The 20,335-nt window shown below is 33.1% G+C and overlaps 1 long non-coding RNA gene across 1 annotated transcript; it reads left to right on the top strand.

Annotated features, from left to right (window-relative positions):
* The first annotated feature begins 8,635 nt into the window (after positions 1 to 8,635).
* On the top strand, positions 8,636 to 9,723 carry LOC150034485 (uncharacterized). The gene is made up of 3 exons (XR_016531509.1): positions 8,636 to 9,103; positions 9,185 to 9,272; positions 9,411 to 9,723. It is a non-coding gene; the product is annotated as an uncharacterized LOC150034485 (long non-coding RNA).
* Positions 9,724 to 20,335: the final 10,612 nt, after the last annotated feature.

Here is a 20,335-nt window from a genome sequence, read left to right as displayed (position 1 = left end):
TCCTAATTATTCCTTATGGTTTGGTCCTATAGATTTCATAAAGAACACTTATCATTGAAACTAGTTTCAAGACTTTTGGATTAAGAAAATTGATGAACATATCTTGCTTAGTTATTTATAAAATCATAAGTATTAAATTTTGAGAGTACTAATATAGCTATGCTTAATTATTTAACAATGATGATGACGATATTGATAATGATGATGATGTTGGTGATGATAATAATAATAATAGTATTAGTATAATAATAGTAATAGTAAAATAATAATAATAATAATAATAATAATAATAATAATAATAATAATAACGACAATAATAATAATAATAATAATAATAATAATAGTAATAATAATGATGATGATAGTAGTAGTAGAATAATGATAAGAATAGTAGTAGCAATAACAATAATAACAATAGTAATAATGATCATAGTAGTAGAATAATGATAAGAATAGTAGTAGCAATAATAATAACAACAACAATAGTAATAAAGATAATAATAATAATAGTAACAATAGTAATAATAATAACAATAATAATAGTAGTAGGTAGGTAGTAGTAATAATAATAATAAATACTACTAATAATAGTATTGATACTAATACCAATACTAATACTAATACTAATATTTGCAAAATCAGTAACAATATTATTAATAGTAGTAGCGATATTAATAGTAGCAGTAGTAGAATTAATAGTAATAATAATAATGATAATATTTAATATTATAGATAACAACCTTATATTAATAGTATAGTAGAAAAGTAGAAGCGAGAACAATAATAATAATAACAGTTTCTATAGTGGTAGTAGAAATAATAGTATTATTAATTAATATTTAACATACATTAGTAGTAATATTAGTGTGAGTAATGGTAGTAATTAATTTTATGAAAGGAATGAAATTAAATAGAAGAATAATTTTAAGAAGAGAGGAAATGAAAATGGAGAATAATTTTAAAGAGAGAGAAAAGTAAAAGTAAAATAACTTACCTAAAATTCTTTCTTTCTCTAATTCTCTCCCTCTTTTTTTTTTCTTCTTTTTCTTGTCCAACTTCCTTCTTACCACTCCTATATACCGCCACAAATTTTTTTATTATTTTTATTTTACTCGAACTGACTTTCTTTCTTTTTGTGTTTATCTTCTTCTCTCTTTTTTTTTTAATATTTATCTCTCTCTATCTTACTAACCGATTTATTTATTTATATTTAATTTATTATTATCATTTTTATTATTATTTTCTTGTTCTCTCTTTTCTAACCAACTCCATTTAATTATTATTATTATTTTAACTTATCTAGATATTTCTCCAACGTTCTTAGTTATTTTATTTATTTATTTTGTTCTTAAACTTACTAGATTTTTCTACTTAAAAAAGATCTTCCCATATCATCATTATTTTATTTCTTAGAAATTTTATTACCTTTGTTATTTGTTTAATTACCAAACTAATGTTTTGTGTGTTTTACTTATTATTTATGTACCATTTTTAATATTAACATATGAAATTTAAAATTGCTCCTCTAACTAGTCTTAAATTAATTTAAAGTTAAAATTCGACTTATAATTTTCTATAATATTTATACATACTTGGGTTATTATATTCTCTCCCCCTTGAGAACTTTCACCCTCGAAAGTTTCTCGGTTCTTTAATAGATAGGGTATTTGACCCTCATCTCTTCTTCTTGTTCCCATGTAGCTTCTTCTACTTGCTGATTTCTCTAGAGAACCTTCACTAAACTTATTTCCCGATTACGAAGTGACTTCTTATCTCTTGCTAGGATGCAAGCTGGAGTCTCTTCATATTCCAAGTTTTCACTTATTTGTAAAGGTTCATAGTTTACTACATGTGATGGGTCAAACATGTATTTTCGACGCATCGATACATGAAAAACATTATATATTGTAGAAAGGGTTGGTGGTAAGCCAATCGATAAGCTACTTAGCCAACACGCTCCAATATTTCAAAAGATCCAATAAAGCGGGGGCTAAGTTTGCCTTTCCAAAACTATAACGACCCGACCCCCAAGGACTTAAGTTAGACCGTTACTAAATACATGCATGCATGGAACTTAAAACGACACCCTTTTATGGTGAAATAAATGCTAATAAATAAGGTAAGTTCAAAAGTCCTTCATTAAATTCAAATATTAAAAACAAATAATGGGGTACCCATAAATGATACATGGAAATAAATAAGTCTAAAAATAAATCTTAAACAATAAGTTCCAAATGTCAAGACCAAAAGTCAAAAACATAAAATAACTCTTAAAACATGAGTGGAAGCATTAAAAATGGTCCCCAGTGGCTCGTTCATGGATTCCTCTTGTCATTCACCAGCGCGTCTTTACCCTTACCTAAAACATAAACATGAGAAAGGGTGAGCATAAAATACTCAGTAAGTAACCCCATTACTGGGGTCAGGCTAGGCATCTATGTCCTCTAGATGCCTACCTCTTGTGGAACATGTAAACTGCTCTAGTTTTCATGGGACACATACATACATGAAAAATTAATTTCTATCCTACGGTAGTTAAGTATGCCCACTACCTCTGGTGAATCTCGAAGGAAACACGACCCCTGTGAATCCCGAAGGAGACACAACCCCTAGTGAATCCCTAAAGAAACACAACCCTTGGTGAATCCCTAAGGAAACACAAGCCTTGGTGAATCTCGAAGGAAACACAATATCTAGTGAATCCCAAAGGAAACACAATATCTGGTGAATCCCGAAGGAAACACAATATTTGGTGAGCATCTAACTAATCAACGAGGACACTATCACATTCTCAACATCACAAGTATCACAACACGGTTCTATAACATACATATAGATCTCATCATCATGATTCTACAACGTACATATACCTCTTGTCATCTTAGTCTCATAACATACATATACATCTCATCATCATGGTTCTATAACATACGTATAAATTTCTTCATCATAGCTCTATAGCATACGTATGCATCTCATCATCATGGTTCTATAGCACACATATGAATTTTTTCATCATAGCTCTATAACATACATATGCATCTCATCATCCTCAGATTCAGCAGGATCTCCAATAAACTTGATGATGAGATTACTTACCTCAATAAATCCTCAATAAATCATATTATCATTACCTGGCCCTAGGGCAGTTCTAGTAGTAAGATTACTTACCTCGGTACTAGATTCAGATATCGATCCAAGCGGTAGTCTTCAATAATAAATCTTTGAATTCAATTCCCTAACGAAGCCTGAGCAACAACCACCCTCAATATTCCAATATCCAAATTCTTCCTTCAATCAGACCCTGCTTCCAACTTTTAATCATTTTCTCCTGTAAAAGTTTCAATTCACAAAGAATTTAACTCACCCCCTTCTACAATAAAATTAATTCTTGACATTAATTTCAAATTAAATTTGTATGACATAACCCCCTTCCAAAATGAAATTAATTCTTGAAATTAATTTCAAATTAAATTTGTGTGATATTAAATGTCCAATTTCCATAACTTCCCTTTGATTAAACCATTAAATTGAAACACCCCTTCCTTCCAAGATGAAATTAATTCCTGCCATTAATTTCCAAATTGAATAATTTTAACGTCAATCCATTAATTTCTAAATTAAATAATTTCAACGTCAATCCAATAATTTCCAAATTAAATAATTTCAACGTCAATCCATTAATTTCCAAATTAAATAATTTCAACGTCAATAATTAAATTCCCGCAATTACAATTAAGTCCAAAAATTCCAAAAATTCCCTCAATTATAAAAATTATTGAAATTATGTAAATATAAAAATTTGGGGTGTTACAGAAACGCATAATGCCTTTCATTGGTGTTACCTTTAGAAATATGTGATCTCCTACTTTGAATTCCAGCCTTTTTTTACGGTTATCAACATAACTCTTTTGTCTGCTTTGAGCTGTTCACATTCTTTTCTGAATTAGCTTAATTGCCTCGAATATTTGCTGCACCGATTCAAGCCCTAGTAGTGTTCGCTCCCCGACTTCATCCCAGTGTATAGAGGATCTGTACTTCTTTCTGTATAAGGCTTCAAAGGGAGCCATACCAATTGTTGCTTGATAACTATTATTATAAGCAAATTCTATAAGGAGTATTTGCGAATCCTACACTTCAGTAAAATCCAAAACGCATGCCCTCAACATGTCTTCTAGGATCTGATTAACTCATTTTGTTTGGCCATCAATTTGTGGATGGAAGGCTGTGCTGAAATTTAGTTGTGTGCCCATTGCTTTCTGCAAACTTTTCCATAACTTGGAGATAAAACGAGGGTCTCGATTTGAAACAATTGATACTAGGACCCCATGTAACTGGATGATCTCTTTTAAGTACATTTGAGCTAATGCTTTCGTAGTATGAGTAGTCCTGCAGGGTAGGAAGTGGGTCGACTTGGTGAGTCGATCCACAATCACCCAAATCATGTTGTGGCCTTTAATAGTTCTCGGGAGTCCTGAGATGAAGTCCATGGAAATATGCTCCCATTTCCATTCTGGAACATTTAGAGGCTGGAGGAGTCCTTGTGGTCATTGTAGTAGAGCTTTCACCTGTTGACAAACCATTTACTTACATAGTCGGCTATATTCTTTTTCATGTTACACCACCAGTAATGTGCTTTCAAGTCTTGATACATCTTGGTACTCCCAGGATGTATTGAAAAACATGATTTTTGAGCTTCCTTCGGTAGTTCTTTCTTGATTTCTTCATCATCTGGTACACATAGACATCCACGGTAGAGGAATGCAGAGTATGGGGCTATAGAGAATTCCCTGGTTTCTCCATTCTCTGACTACAGTTGTTTGTTTAGGTACTTATTTGTTTGTTGTGTATCAATTATCCTTTTCCTTAAAGCAGGACTTGCAATTAGCTGTGCTATTCGAGTTGTGATGGTTTCTGATATTAGTAAGATCTCAACTCTTTCAAGGTCATCCATTATGTGTTTGGAGATGGTACTTAGAGCTGCTATGTGAGCTGACTTTTGGCTAAGAGCATCAGCCACAATGTTAGCTTTTCCTGGATGATAGAGGATCTCACAGTCGTAGTCTTTGACCAATTCTAGTCATCTTCGTTGCTTCATATTTAACTCCTTTTGGGTAAAGAAGTACTTAAGGCTTTTATAATCTGTATAGATTTGGATCTTTTCCCCATTAGTAATGTGTCCATATCTTTAAAGCAAAGATTACAGCGGCTAACTCCAAGTCATGAACATGATAGTTTTGTTTATAAGGTTTTAGTTGTCTTGAAGCATACACTATTACCTTTCCGTGTTGTATAAAGACACAACCAAGCCCTTTCTTTGATGCGTCATTGTACACAGTTAAACCCTCTGATCCGTTAGATATAGTGAGAATAGAGGCTGTGGTCAATCTTTCTTTTAGTTCCTGGAAGCTTTGTTCACATGCTTGGTTCCAGACAAAAGGATTATTCTTCTTGGTGAGGTTAGTTAAGGGTAATGCTATACTTGAGAAATTCTTCACAAATCGTCTATATTATCTTGCTAATCCAAGAAAGTTTCGTACCTCGTTGATCGTTGTTGGGCGAGGCCACTTGCTAATTGTTTCAATCTTAGTAGGGACCACTGAGATTCCTTCTTGTTTTACAATATGCCTTAGGTAGGCAACTTGTCGTGCCCAAAACTCGCACTTAGAGAATTTGGCATACAACTTTTTATTTCTTAATATGGAAAGGATGTCCCTAAAATGTTTTTCATGTTTTTCCTCAGACTTTGAATAGACCAGAATATCATCTACGATCATGAAGTTATCAAGATAGTCCTTAAAAATTCTATTCATCAAGTCCACGAAGGCTGCTGGGCATTAGTTAATCCAAAGGGCATCACAACGAATTCATAATGCCCATATCTTGTTCAGAAAGCAGTCTTGGGTATATCAGACTCCTCGATTCGTAGTATATTTTGAAGAATACTGAGACTCCTTATAATTGGTCAAATAGGTCGTCAATGCGTAGGAGTTGATACTTATGCTTTATTGTCAACTTATTCAACTCCCGATAATCTATACATAAACGCATTGATCCATCATTTTTCTTAACAAATAAGACAAGTGCTCCCCATGGAGACATGCTAAGGAGTATAAATCCCCTGTCTAACAATTCTTGTAATTGTATTTTGAGTTCTTTAAACTCTGCAGGTGCCATTTTATATAGTGCTTTAGATATCGATTCAGCTCCGGGAATTAGGTCTATACAGAATTCTATTTCTCGACTAAGTGGTAAACCTAAAAGCTCTTCTGGGAATACATCTTCAAAATCTCTTATTACAGGAATGGCCTTAATTTCATCCTTTTGGTTTCGTAAATCCACCATGCTTGCTAGATATGCCCAAGCCCCATGGTTGAGCAAATATTTAGTTTTTAAGGCTGAAATTATTCTTAAGGCTGATTTTATATTAGAACTCTTAAATTTAAACTTGGTTCCTATTGGAAAGGGGAATATGACCTCTTTATTATGGCAATCTACGCTTGCATAGTTTGCTGTTAACCAGTACATACCTAATATTATGTCAAAATCACTTATGTCTAAGATGATAAGAGCCACCCTTAATTTATGTCCTGATACTGACAACTCGTAGTTTTCCACTGCTGAGCTGGCCAACATAGATACTCCGGTAGGAGTAGCTACGAATAGAATGTAGCCTAAGGGCTTTGATGTTAGTTGAGCATGTTATGCAAATATTGTAGAGATGTATGAATGACTAGAGCCCGAATCAAATAAAGTGAAGGCATAATACCCGAGGATGGGTAATGTACCTGTAACAACTGCATCTTGATACTCTGCCTCTTGACGTGTAACAACAAACACCCATCCTTTCTATTGCGTAACCTTGTTAGTGGTAAGCTGGGTAGTCTGGGCAGTTGATACTTGGTTGATGAGCTTCGGGCAAGCCTTTGCATAGTGACCCGTCTGGCCATAGTTGAAACACACTCCTAAGTTCCGAAGACATTGCCCCTGATGATGTTTTTCATAATTTTTGCATTTAGGATATGTGAATGTTTGACTCTTCTGTTGTGACTGTACACCTTGAGTGCTTTGGAAAATTTTTGCTTGTCACTGTGAACATTGGAAGCCTTGTTGGTTGAATTTCCTCTTTTGATTTGGCAGAATCCTCGTTTAGAAGTTGAGGTTTTGGCAGCAAGATCAATCCATGAGTAAGGCCGACTCATGGGCAAGGGCATACTCTTTGTGTCGGAAAGCAGTAACCATGCCCCAAATTACTTCTCTTAATCCCCAAATAAACCTTTCCACCTTTTTTCTCTTCTGTGTCCACTAGTCGAGCAATAAAGTGAGACAAGCGATCAAATTTCCATTCATACTCTACCGCCGACATGTTCTCTTGACGAAGATTAAGAAATTCCACTTCCTTTTGATATCTCACTGTCAAAGGGAAATACTTGTTGTAAAAAACTTGATTGAATTGCTGCCATGAGATTGAACCTTTGGTTGTTCTTTATGTGGATTCCCACCAGAACTTTGCATCACCTCTTAACATAAAGGTGGCACAATTTACTTTCTATTCTTTTGGGATGTTCATGTTGTAACGACCGGATCCTTACATACTATGGTCTGACCGCTACGACATGCGTGCTTAGATTTTTCTATTATGAGATGAGTTTTGGACAAAAATCTCAAAAGAACATATCTAAGATTTGATTAATTAGGTAGAAAACTATATAAAAAGTTTATTTTACAAAACGCCAGGATCCATAAAACACTAGCATAGTGATACAAAAATGCATATGCCTATAATAGTTAGTTTGATGGTTGGCCTTTGAGCAACGTCCAGTTCTACCACCTACGCTGTGTCCTTCCTACAAAGTCTGTAAAAATAGGATGAGTATATAATATACCCAGTAAGTAGTTCTTATATAAGGTGGTGACCAAATGCACAATCACATGCAACATATCCTGAAAACATATGATTGGGACCGAAAACATATAATAACATGTGGTTGTCGGTTGTGCTTCTAACGTAAATTTCTCCGCCCTGATAGGAAGATGAGGACTTAGGCGAAAACTAACCCATCTGATGATTAGTGGGTCATGCAGTCAGTAGGGCCAGAGTCGCATCCAACATCAACCATTAACATAAACGTAAAATTGGACTAGAGGGGTGCAACCATACATACCCTGTTTGTCCCTAGCATAAACTTGACATAGAATTGGGTCTAGAGGGGTGCAACCATACACGCCCTGCTAGCCCTAGAAGCATAACCTTTATCTAATTAAAATTTAATCTTATGAACAAACATAATACATGGGGTCCCTTGTCGATAAACGTGTTTTAAACATGTAATGCAACATAACAATAACATAATTATGCAACATATTAAAGGTACACTACCATGAAACACTGGTGAGATAACTACTTACCTTGACTGTGATCCTAGTTATTCCTTATTATTCCTTATGGTTTGATCAGTAGAGCTTTCCCTCTTAAACTAGAAGGAAATTTGGGCAGCACCTCACCTGAGCTTTATCTCTTCCAACCTCACAGAACTTCCTTACTTACACTTACTCTTTCACACAATTCTTTGTTACTGAGATTTTTTTTAGAATAGGTTAAATCTTCCGGCAAAGGTTCCTATTTATAGTGGTTTTCAGCTCTTCTCAGTGTGACAACTCATCCTACAGATGGCTTCTTTAAAATTTCTTAGGTTTAAGAATTTCTCTTAATAAGACACCTAATTTTGGCTAACGTTTGCCTTTACATCTTCAACCTTTGTTTGTATTCAATTTTAGGGTTCTCCGTCATAAGATATGCGCGAGCATATATACTACAAATGATAGGTGGAAGTCTGTTTTCCAACAAATCAAGTTATTTTATTTACTTGATGTTCCTACCACTATTAGCTAACCTTTATGATGTGGGGCGGTATTCGTGGGGTGGAGCATGTTTGACATGGTTGTATAGACAACTATGCAAAGTAACAAGACCGGAGGTTCGTGAGATAGTTGGGCCTCTCATACTTTTACAACTATGGGCTTGGGAGTAATTTTCAACAATGGCTCCACAACTACAACATGTTAATGACGCTCAGTTAGCTGGACGAGCCTACAGTTCTCGGTATGTTAATTTAATTCAATTTAACTTTTATATCACTGATCTAGTTAATTTAGAATCTAAATTATCAATTTAAAAATTTAGGTGGAGAGACAAATTTTGTGTGACTAGGACAGCCATACATGTAGTCAACTAGTATAGATACAGTTTTGATCTGCTTCAACCTGATCAGGTACATTACAGTGAACCTAATTGATTATTTTATACACATTTTTATTGTATTTGTATTTAATGTTCTCCAATATAATATTTTGTATGTTATTCGGGAGCCGTACAAAATTATTATGCATACTTTGCCCAATTTTTGTAGGAATGGTCAAAACATATGGCAGATGATGAGTCCTCTCATATGTTTTCACATTGGTGAGTGGAATCTTCATGACAGGGTGATGAAACAATTCGATTTTCAGTAGGATGTCCCATCGCCTTGTAATACTAAAACCCTACTGCATGATATCGACTTAAGAACTGTAAATTGGTCCAAAAAAATTGCACATTTGGTAGTGCGATGGCACTATCGTGCAAGGTTTATTGTGGGGGTTTCTATTGAACAGTTTGATAGGGATATCACTCAAGACTACATTCATTGGTATAATAATATCACAAGGCGCTACGTCACTCATCCGGGAGCAGCTGTGGGTCATCTGGTAAATGAATGAATATTATCTAATTATTTTTAATTTAAATTTATTTTAAATATTATCCAATTGTTTTATAATTCATAGAGATCGAACAACAATAGACTCTGTGATGTTGCAAATGATCCGAACCAGTTCTTGTTATATGTAGTGACAACCAAAGCTATATGGAGAAGATACATTAAGGTATGATATTCCTATTATTCCTCCACCAGCTCCTAGACGTAGAGGACATGTTCGGGAAGAGGATGAGTTTTATGAGTTTTCCCATAATGTGAAAGAGTTACCCCTTGTGATACAGATGTAGAGTCAAACTGATTATGTTAGTCCGATGACGATGATGCCAGCATTTGGTTCAGGACATTATGACTCAGAGGCTAGTCCTTCGTCTTCATACATGCATGGACATGGTCGAGGTCGTGGAGAGCTTAATGAATATTTATATCATGAAGCGCCTGCAGAGATACTAGAGCAACATCAAGAAGAACTAGAGCAACCTCAAGTTCGAAGTCGACGATGACAACCAGCTCAAAATCGACGACGTCCGCCTTGTGGAATACATTGATTTTTGTAATTATTTTTATATAAATGAGATATTTTAATTTACACTTTTTTATTTTTATGAGATATGTTTTTTTTTTAATTTGTTCTTTTTAGAGTTTAAATAAAATAATAAAATATTTTTAGAAATTGTTTTAATAAAATAGAAAATTAAAAAAAAAAAGAAAAAACAAATAGGTAGGTCGAATTTTCAACACTTGACATATAAAATTATTAAAAAAAAGAGAAAAAGATAAAGGTTGAATGTTGAAAATTCGACAAGGTTGGTCGAATTTTCAACACTCGACCTATTAAATAAAAGCAACAACAATATTTTTTTAAATAGTTTCAAAACTACAATATTTTTATAAATTGTTTTGAAAAACCTATATTATTTTAATTTTTCCGATGACTGATAGCCACTACATCACAACCTTTTGAATTTTTATATAATAATAATATAATGGGAAAAAGATCTTGTGGTTGTAGTAATATAATAAAACGAGTATAATAAATTAAAAAATATTTTACACAAACCAAAAAAAAAAAAAAAATGAAAAAAGAAACATCTATTTAAAATCAAAACATACATTTTCATTCTCAATCTTTTTCCATTGTGACTTTTCTCTCTCTCTCTCTCTTTTTTTTTTTTTTTTTTTTTTTTTGTAATTTATTTCCAAAGAACTCTCTTCTATAATTTTTTTCACTTTAAAAAAAAATCTCCTGATCTCTAACAATCAAGCAAGGTTGCGACGCTTGCTTTTTTATGTCTGCCAAAGAAACGATCTCCCCAATCTAAGGTATATTTCTATTTTTTTTTTTTACCTCCTACTATCTCTTCTTTTATTTTTCTTATTGTTCTGTAAAAAATAACACGTTCTTCTTCTTCCTTTTTTCTTTAAGAGAAGATCAAAAAATAATAAAACTGATTTTTAAACTTAATTTTAATTACATAAATTTTATCAATTTAAATTTCATATATCAAAATTTTAATTCAATTAATTCCATAATTTAAATTTCATAAATTCAAAATTTTAATAAATTAAATTTGGAAAATTAATTAAACCAATTTAGATAATTTAATATCAAATATTAAATTAATAAAATATATTATCAAATATTTAAATCCTATTTAAATATTATTAGCTCTCTAAAATAGTAAGATTTAAATTCATTAATTAAATATCAGTTATATCAAATATAATAATCCAAACCCTAAATCAAGTTTGAATATTCTAAATTTTCTCAACACACTATTCTAAGGTTTAATCCTTTTATGAGCTAGTAGAGGGATCTAATAGACCTACAGATCATGAGCTCCAACGATTTGAGATTAATTGGTTGAACTTTTTAAATCGAATTAATCACTATTCGTTAACTACCAAGATACACCATTATAGCTCAGTAGTTGCACTCTCCTCACTGTAGGTGTATTTCTATCCACTTGATTTAACCATAATCAGTAAGTCAATCATTCACAGGTCGTTCGTATTTATAGCTAGGCCATGAACCGTTTTACCCTTGTAATACATCTTGCTCCTTAAGTCTCCATTGAATCTCTATTGAACAATTGGTTTATGGTCCAAGTAATAAACTAAATCCCTCTCTGCCATAAGAAGGTGGGGCCCCATTATTCAAGACTAAGAGTCAGTACTAGAACAACCTATCTGCTGACCGTAAGATGGGTAGGAGTGAATTCCGTTTTGCAAGATTATGTCCCCAGCTATCTATCTAGTCTTACCTCTTAAATAGGAGGCTTATTGAGTAGTGATGTTGAACCACTCTCACATATGCATATTAAAGGATAATCCAGAATAGACAAGAATTCATAGTTAGCTCAGGATTAAGATCCAAAATAGTCAATTTTAACATTAACGGTTGTTATAAAGAAAAAGTGACTATTTCATGGTCGGGTATTATGCAAACGTCTTTTGCATAGGATGTCCCCACTCGCATGTCCTACATGAACAATTTTGGGATCATATCGTTTGTACCAATATACAAAAGAGGGCAACATCCATAGTGTCCCCAGGATAAGGTACCAAACCCTATCCATATACTTATAGACTTTTTTGGATATATACTAAAACTTGATCCTCTTTTATGTCTTTACATAAAGTTTAAGTATTCATATTATAGTGATGGGTTAGTTTATTGGATTTATAAAAGAATGCAATTCAATAACACCCTTATTTGATAGAAAATTTCAATAATAACTTTATTGTGAATAAAATATGTTTAATGTTTACAAACTATGAGTTTTAGGCATTCCTAACAAATATGTGTTTTATATTTACAAATTACAAGACATATGAGATTTAGGACATCAACTTCAACAAGATGAACATAAACATAAATAGAAAATGATTAATGACAATAATGAGAGTATATCATAGATTTAAAAGACGAGTATGAATATTAGCGAGAAAAATAAGCAATTAAATAAAAAGTTAAAGCAATAAATAAGGCATAAATATAAAAGGAAAATAAAAAATAATAAAATAATAAAATAAAAAATAAAAACTAATGAAATAATCATAATATATTTGCTATCTCTTTCCTTTTATATAGGTTTTCAGAGGAAAAAGGTTAAAGATGGAAAGTTTATAAACTTTTCTTAAGTTAAAGGTGGTTTTTGCTCCTTTTAACTTCAAGAACTAGCTAGAAGAAGAGGATCTTAGTTTGTGACTCAAGGTACAAATCCTCGGGACGTTCGCCCTACCATGCAACCTCAACTGAGTTTGGAACTTTCCTTGATTTCTCTGTGTATCTATTTTATCAGTGTTTCTTTTCTAGGGTTCCCTCTCTTTGGAACCTTTTTTTTTTTTGTTGAAGGAATTGAGAAAAAAAATCTGGTTTCTCTCCCCTTTTCTCACTGTTGGAACACTTTTTATAAAGACAAAAACTTTGCCATATTTGTGTATGAAGTCTTTTTACCCTAGATTTTGAATTTGAATTGTCTTCCCAAATGTAAATATCCACAATGTGGATGAAAAGTGGGAAATTTTGATTTTGTTACCCAAAAAAACAAGTGGATCAACAATTGTTCTCATTTCCAACATTCCCTCATCCATTAATTTCCTAAGAAAAGACAAAAGGAAAATGATAAAAACAAATGAACTAAAGGAAAATGGTAAATGAAATGAAGGTAATGTAAACAAAATAAATAAGTACCAAAATTAAACCAGACAAAAGGTGATTACAACAATAATACTTGACATGTCTAGGCATTTTGCACTCATAGAAAATGATGGAGTCCCTATTGCTCTTTTCTCCTTTGACATCTTGACTATTGTTTTTCTTTGAGAAATTTCTCTTCTCGAGGTGCTTCTTAAACTTCTTGGTCAAGTAAGCAACTTCTTCCTCATTAAATTCATCTTCATTTCCAAATTCATCTTGGTTGAAAGTAGACTTTAATGCCAAACTCTTATTCTTTTTGACGTTATCTTCCATATTTCCCTTCATGATGATCTCATGTGTCGTGAGAGATCCAACAAGCTCCTCCAATGGAAGTTTTGACAGTTTTTTAGATTTTTAGCTTCTTGAATGAATGTCACTTTGGCTTCCCAACTTTTAGGCAACGACCTAAGAATCTTCCTCACATTTTCTGATGTAGTGTATGTTTTTCCTAATCCCTTCAAGGCACTCTCAATATTTTTAAATCTTACAAACATGATAGAAATAGACTCATTAACATCCATTTTAAATAATCCATAGTTATGGAAAAACATGCTAAATTTTTATTCTTTGACTTAATTAGTTCCTTCATGAGTTTCTTCAAGCATATTTCATATTTCTTTAGCAGAATTACATGCAAAGACTTGTTTAAATTCATCAAAACTTAAGGTGCAGAACAAACAATTCATGGCTCTATGAAACGCACACAAAATGTGCGTTATTTGCTTTAGATTTAGGATTGTGTTTAGTGTGTCTTTATTAGATTTGATGTGTTTGCTGGTGATTTCCAAGATTTATGATCGATAAGTGAACTATACTCAAAATAAGCCAAAAAGGACTAAATTAGGCTTAAAGGAGTCAAAACCGAGTAGTTGACTAAATGAAATGAAGAAAAGAGAGGAAAAATGCAATGTTCTTAAGAATAGGGGAGCGTTTAACATTAAGTGTAGCATTGTAATGCTACGATGTGAACTGAGGTTTGATGTAAAAAGTTAGTAGCTTCAATTTTTTGATGCAACATTGCAACATTATGATTGAGCGTTCAACGCTACGATAATTCTAGGACCAGTGTTGCAACACTGTTGTCGAGGCATCGCAACGCTGACTTTCCTTATTTGAAAAATCTAATAATTTTGGTAAAATTTTGTGCCAAATTTCTCATCCTTTATATAATTGGATGCCATTCTGACCTAATGAAGGAAGAATGCTGACAAAATTGAGTGCTGAAGATTGAGATTTGAGACCTAAAAGAGAGTTTATTCCAAAAAGTTAGAGAATTTAAAAGATATTTTGAAGACCATGTGAGTTCTCGAGGTGACATTGAAGCGAGCTTGGAGGATTCTTCGGTTTCCTTTTCTTTCCTTGAATCTTATGCTTGAATTGATGTATGAAAATATTTTTTTGTAAGCTATGAGTGGCTAAACTTATTGTTTTAGGGTATTGATGAAGTTGTTATGAATTTAGATTGAATTTTAGTTATTTCCATGGATATTTTTTGAACACTTTGCTTTTTAATGGTATCATGCTTAATTCTTATCGATCAGCCATTAATATTTGTTAGGTTGAATGTTTAGTTGAGAGATTGAATGTTTTACTGAATCTATACCATTAAATCGTTATTAATCTATCGTGATCATAATTAGGTTAATAGTGAAAGTTGTTAATGACAATTCCTAATGCCTTGTGTCTTAATTTGATTTCACGAGATTAGTTATCAGTTTAGTTGAATGAGAATAGGTTACTTTTTAGAGAAAGTAATCCTGAATTAAGTTTCTAGACTTTGTCATAATGCTTATACATGATTCAATGAATTGGCTAGAATATATCTAATGAAGTAATTAATGGATTCAATACCCTAGAATTATTCTCATATTTTTAAACAATTCTTATGTTGTCTTTTATTTCACAAAACCACAAATTTAACTCGATTCTAGTTCCTGAGCCAAGATTGACACAATTCCGAGATAGCTAAACAATAACTTGTTAATTTCATTCTGGATGATACTCGATCTTACAAGTCGTTTTAATATTATAACTTGACCACATACACTTGCCTGCAACATAAAATATTCACATCAAGCTTTTGGCACCGTTACCGAGGATCAAAATAACGATTTTTGTTTAATATTTTAAGAGTTGGAGATATTCTAGACTAGGGGTTATTTTTTGTTTTAATTTTGTTTCAATTTCGTATTATGCTTCGATATATTCAAGTAGTTCTTGCTCACCTCATCAGTGGACCTGCCATTCCACCGCATCTTCAAAATCCACTACAATTCCCTGAGGACAAAGAAATCTTCCCTCCCGAGCCCAACAATAACAACAATGCGGGAGGAAACTAAAATTTGGGGGTGTTTGCATTTTTTGTATTTCATTCAATGTTTTGTATGTAATAATCGCCCATTAATTAATTGCATTGAATGAATTATCAAGTTGACTCATTTTCCTTGCATTTGTTTCTTGCTTATATTTACTGTTTTATTAATATTTCTCCTTGCTTTGATGCATTTTGTCGTGACCTTAATAATGATACTTGTTGGGCCTGCTTCTGTAAACTTGATAAATTCAGCCTAGATGATGAAAATATTTGTGAGGCCTTTCTTTGCTGATCCAAACGTGAGCCTAGTTATTTTGCCCCAAAATATTTTGGTTGGTAGAAAACTTGGCTATTATGTGCCCACGATTTTCCAGCTGATGCCTTACACGTGGTTTGTACCACTGCTCTTTGTCTGATGAAAAAAATGAAAGAAACACTTTCTTTCTGATGGGTGATTAATGCAGAATTAATTTTTCTCTCTCTCTTTTGCTCTTTGATTCTCTTGTTCTCTACCTTCTGAGTTCTTTCACTTTCTTCTAAACCTAATGTCTTCTTGTTTGATCTATGCGACTGCTTTGAGTATACGATGGAAGAGTCATGCAATCGTGTAGACGATGGTAGAAGGAAAGGTGAACGAACATGCAATCGTGTAGACGATGGAAGAAGGAAATGGTAAACGATCAATTGCTCTTGTAGACGATGAGAAGGAAATGGTAAATGATCATTCAATCTTGTAGACGATGAGAAGAAGGAGAAGAAAAAGCACAACGATATATGTGGTTCGACTATTAAAGCCTACGCCCATGGTAAGGAGAGAGTTTTATTAAGAGCTAAGTCACAGATTCTTCCTTTTATAGATTTTTCAAGTTCTTCTTGAAGCTATGTATGTTGTTGTATCTAAAAATTTGTAAATGATGAGTATTTATACTAATTTTTTATACAAGTAGTTACAATAACTAACTGTAAAAGTTAAAGAAATGTGAAATAGTTCTTGAATGTTGAATGTATAAGCTTATAATCTTCAAATCTCCACCTTAAGCTAAACATGCAAGCTCTTCTCCTTCTGGATTTAACATGTCTTCACCCTTTTTCAGGAAGTAGAAACCTGATCTGACCAAGACAGTTAGCAAGCTTGAGTTTACTCACAGGTTTGGTAAGCATGTCGGCTGCATTCTCGGTGGTATGAACTTTTAGCACCTCGACTTCTCTTTTCTCTATTCTGTCTCTTACAAAATGATACTTGATATTTATGTGTTTGGTCTTTGAATGATACTGAGGGTTTTTGGAAAGGTGAATGGCACTTTGGTTATCATAGTAGATTTTTACTACTGTTTGATTAATACCAAAGTCCTTCATCAATCCTTTTAACCACAGTGCTTCCTTTATTGCTTCTAATAAAGCCATGTACTCTGCTTCTGTGGTTGACAATGTTGTGATTGACTGTAAGTTTGCTTTTCAACACAACAAATTAGGACCAAATAAGAATAGATAACTTGTTAGAGATCTTCTTTTGTCTTGGTCACTTGTAAAATCTGAATCAACATATCCATATAGCTCTAAATTTGATTCATTAGTACTTTGATATGTTAATTTCGGCTGTTTAGACCAAATTAGATATCTTAAAATCCATTTTGTTGCTTCCCAATGTCTTTTTCCAGGGCTAGACATGTATCTACTGACTAGACTAGTGTTGTATGATAGGTCTGGTCTAGTAGAAATCATTAAGTACATTAGACTCCCTACTGCTTGATTATAAGGAATTGATTGCATTTGAGTCAAATGTTCTATGTCTGTTTCTTTTGGTGAATCTTAAGAGGAAAGTTTAAAATAAGTAGCAATAGGTATGGTGACTGGTTTTGCATTTGTCATATTAAATTTGTTGATTACTTTTTCACAGTAGCTTAGTTGACTAATGGTTAGGGTTGAGAAACTTTTATCCCTTTGAATTTCAATCCCAAGGATCTTTCTAGACTGACCCAAGTCCTTCATGTCAAATTCTCTTTTTAAGAGATTTTTGACATGAGTTAAATCCTCCTTAGATTTTCCTGCTAGTAACATATCATCAACATATTGTAATAAATAGACTTTGTCCTTATAGGTAGTAGAATTAATATAAGAACAAATATCATAGGAACTTCTCTGAAATCCAATACTCTCTATGTAGTCACTAAACCTTTTGTACTAGCATCTACGGGATTATTTTAGACCATATATTGACTTATTTAGGAGACAGTACAAGTCTTCCTTCTCTTTTTCTTCAAACCCTTTAGGTTGAACCATATAGGTAACCACATCTAAGTTTCCATGTAAGAAGGTAGTTTTAACATCTAGTTGATCTAGTTCTAGATTGTACTGAGCAACTAGAGATAAAAGTAGCTTAATAGAGGTTTGTTTCACTACTGGTGAAAAAATTTCAGTATAGTCTATTCCTTCCCTCTGAGTAAACCCTTTAGCCACTAACCTTGCCTTGTACCTAGGCTTTTCTTCTTTTGTAGAACCCTCCTTTAGTTTATATAATCATTTAGAGGCTTTGGGTTTACACCCTTTAGGAAGAGGAGCTAGGGTCTAGGTATTATTGATAGTAAGTGATTCCATTTCTTCACACATAGCTCGAATCCAAGACCTAGTATTAGGTCAGTTCACTGCCTCTTCAAAAGTGGTTGGTTCTTGGTCATTAGAAGCTATTGTGGCATTTAAAACCAAGTTCATATAGTTAGTTTTAGTATAACTAGCTGGAGGAACTATCACTCTTCTTTGTCTATCCCTAGCCAATGAATACTGACTTAAATCAGGTATAGCTTAAGTATTCCCAGTATTCTCATTTGAGGCATCATCTTCTTCTTCTTCTAATTCTATAGGAGGGTTTTGGTTAGTGGAAGAAACTTTAGGTGACTCTATCTCAATTCTAGTAGTATTAGGGCTATTAGGAACTTCATAGGATGTCTTTTCTTTTTCCATAAACATTTCTTTTTCTTTGAAAGTGACATCTCTGCTTATAACAAACCTTTTCTCAATAGGATTCCACATTTTAAATCCTTTTACTCCCTCAAAAAACCCTACAAACATACACTTTCCTGCCCTAGATTTTAATTTCCCCTGATTTTGATGAATATAACCAACACATCCAAATACCCTTAGGTTTTCTAGGTTAGGTGGATGTGTGGTCCATTTTTCTTTAGGAGTCAAAAAATTTAGGGAGGAATGTGGACACCTATTTAAGGTGTACATAGTGTAGCTTGCAGCCTCAACCCAGTATTCTTCACTCAGAACTGCATCTGATAGGAGACATCTAACCCTTTCCATGACAGTTCTATTTAGTCTTTCAGCTACTCCATTTTGTTGAGGAGTGAATCTAATTGTTCTATGCTTAGTAATTCCTGTTTCTTTATAGAATTTGTTAAACTCTCACTACAAAATTCAGTCCATTTTCAGTTCTTAGGTATTTAATTTCTTTAGAAGTTTGTTTCTCTATCATGAGTTTCCATTCCTTAAACCTATCAAACACTTGGTCTTTAGTTTTAAGAAAGTAAACCCAACTTTTTCTAGAGAAATCATCAGTAAAAGAAAGTAAATACTTTGAGCCACTTTAGCTAGGTGTAGGAGCTAGACCCCATAGGTCAAAGTGTATATAGTCTAGGATAGCTTTTGTGGTATATTGTGCTTTAATGAAACTTTGCCTTATGGCTTTCCCTAAAACAAAGTGTTCATAAAAGGTTAGATTTTTTTAGAGACCTTTAGGGAGAATCCTTTGATTAGATAGGACTTCTAGGCCTTTAGGACTTATGTGAGATAACCTTTTGTGCCATACATCAGCCTCTGTGATCTCATTTGTGGTGGCAACATAAGCCCATGTCATCATTTCAACTCCTTTGACCATAAATAAGTCATTTATCTTTTCCCCAACTAATATTACTTTAGAGTCCTTTAGCACCTCAAGGGTTCCTCTCTTACCCCTGTATTCACACCCAATAGCATCTAACATACCTAAGGAGATTAGATTTCTCTTTAAGTAATGGAACATATCTCACATTCCTAAGAAGTTTGATAGTTCCATCCTTAAGTTTCATGGAAACAGACCCAATGCCTTCTATTTTATAGCCTTGGTTGTTTCCCATATATACCATTTCTCCTTCTATTTCTTTAAAGGTGTTAAACCAAGGTTTCATTGAGGTCATATGATAGGTGCATCCGAAATCTAGAACCCAATCATGCTTTCCTAGAGGGTTTACATGATTGGATTTGTCTAAAGTTGAGGCTAAAGCATCTGAGTAGATGAATGAACCTTCTACAACAGATACTTCGAGCTGTTTGCCTTTTGAATCCTTTTCTTTTTCTTGGTTCTTTCTCTTTAAGATAAAATAGTCCTTAATTAGATGTCCCTTTTTCTTATAGTACTTGCATTTTATTTTCTGTTTTGATTTATTTTCTTCTGAGTTGTGAGGTTTTCTGTCTTTTGAATAGTTTTGCTTGAAGTTTCCTTTTACAAATAGACCTCCACCACTAGGTTTATCCTTTCTATCAATCTGTAGCTCAAGCTCTCAAGTTCTTAGGGTTAAAATTATA

Source organism: Benincasa hispida, chromosome 8 (assembly GCF_027475165.1).
Source record: "Benincasa hispida cultivar pf3 chromosome 8, pf3_genome.v1.1, whole genome shotgun sequence".
Classification (NCBI taxonomy): Eukaryota; Viridiplantae; Streptophyta; class Magnoliopsida; order Cucurbitales; family Cucurbitaceae; genus Benincasa; species Benincasa hispida.
This window is presented reverse-complemented; position numbering and strand designations above follow the sequence as displayed.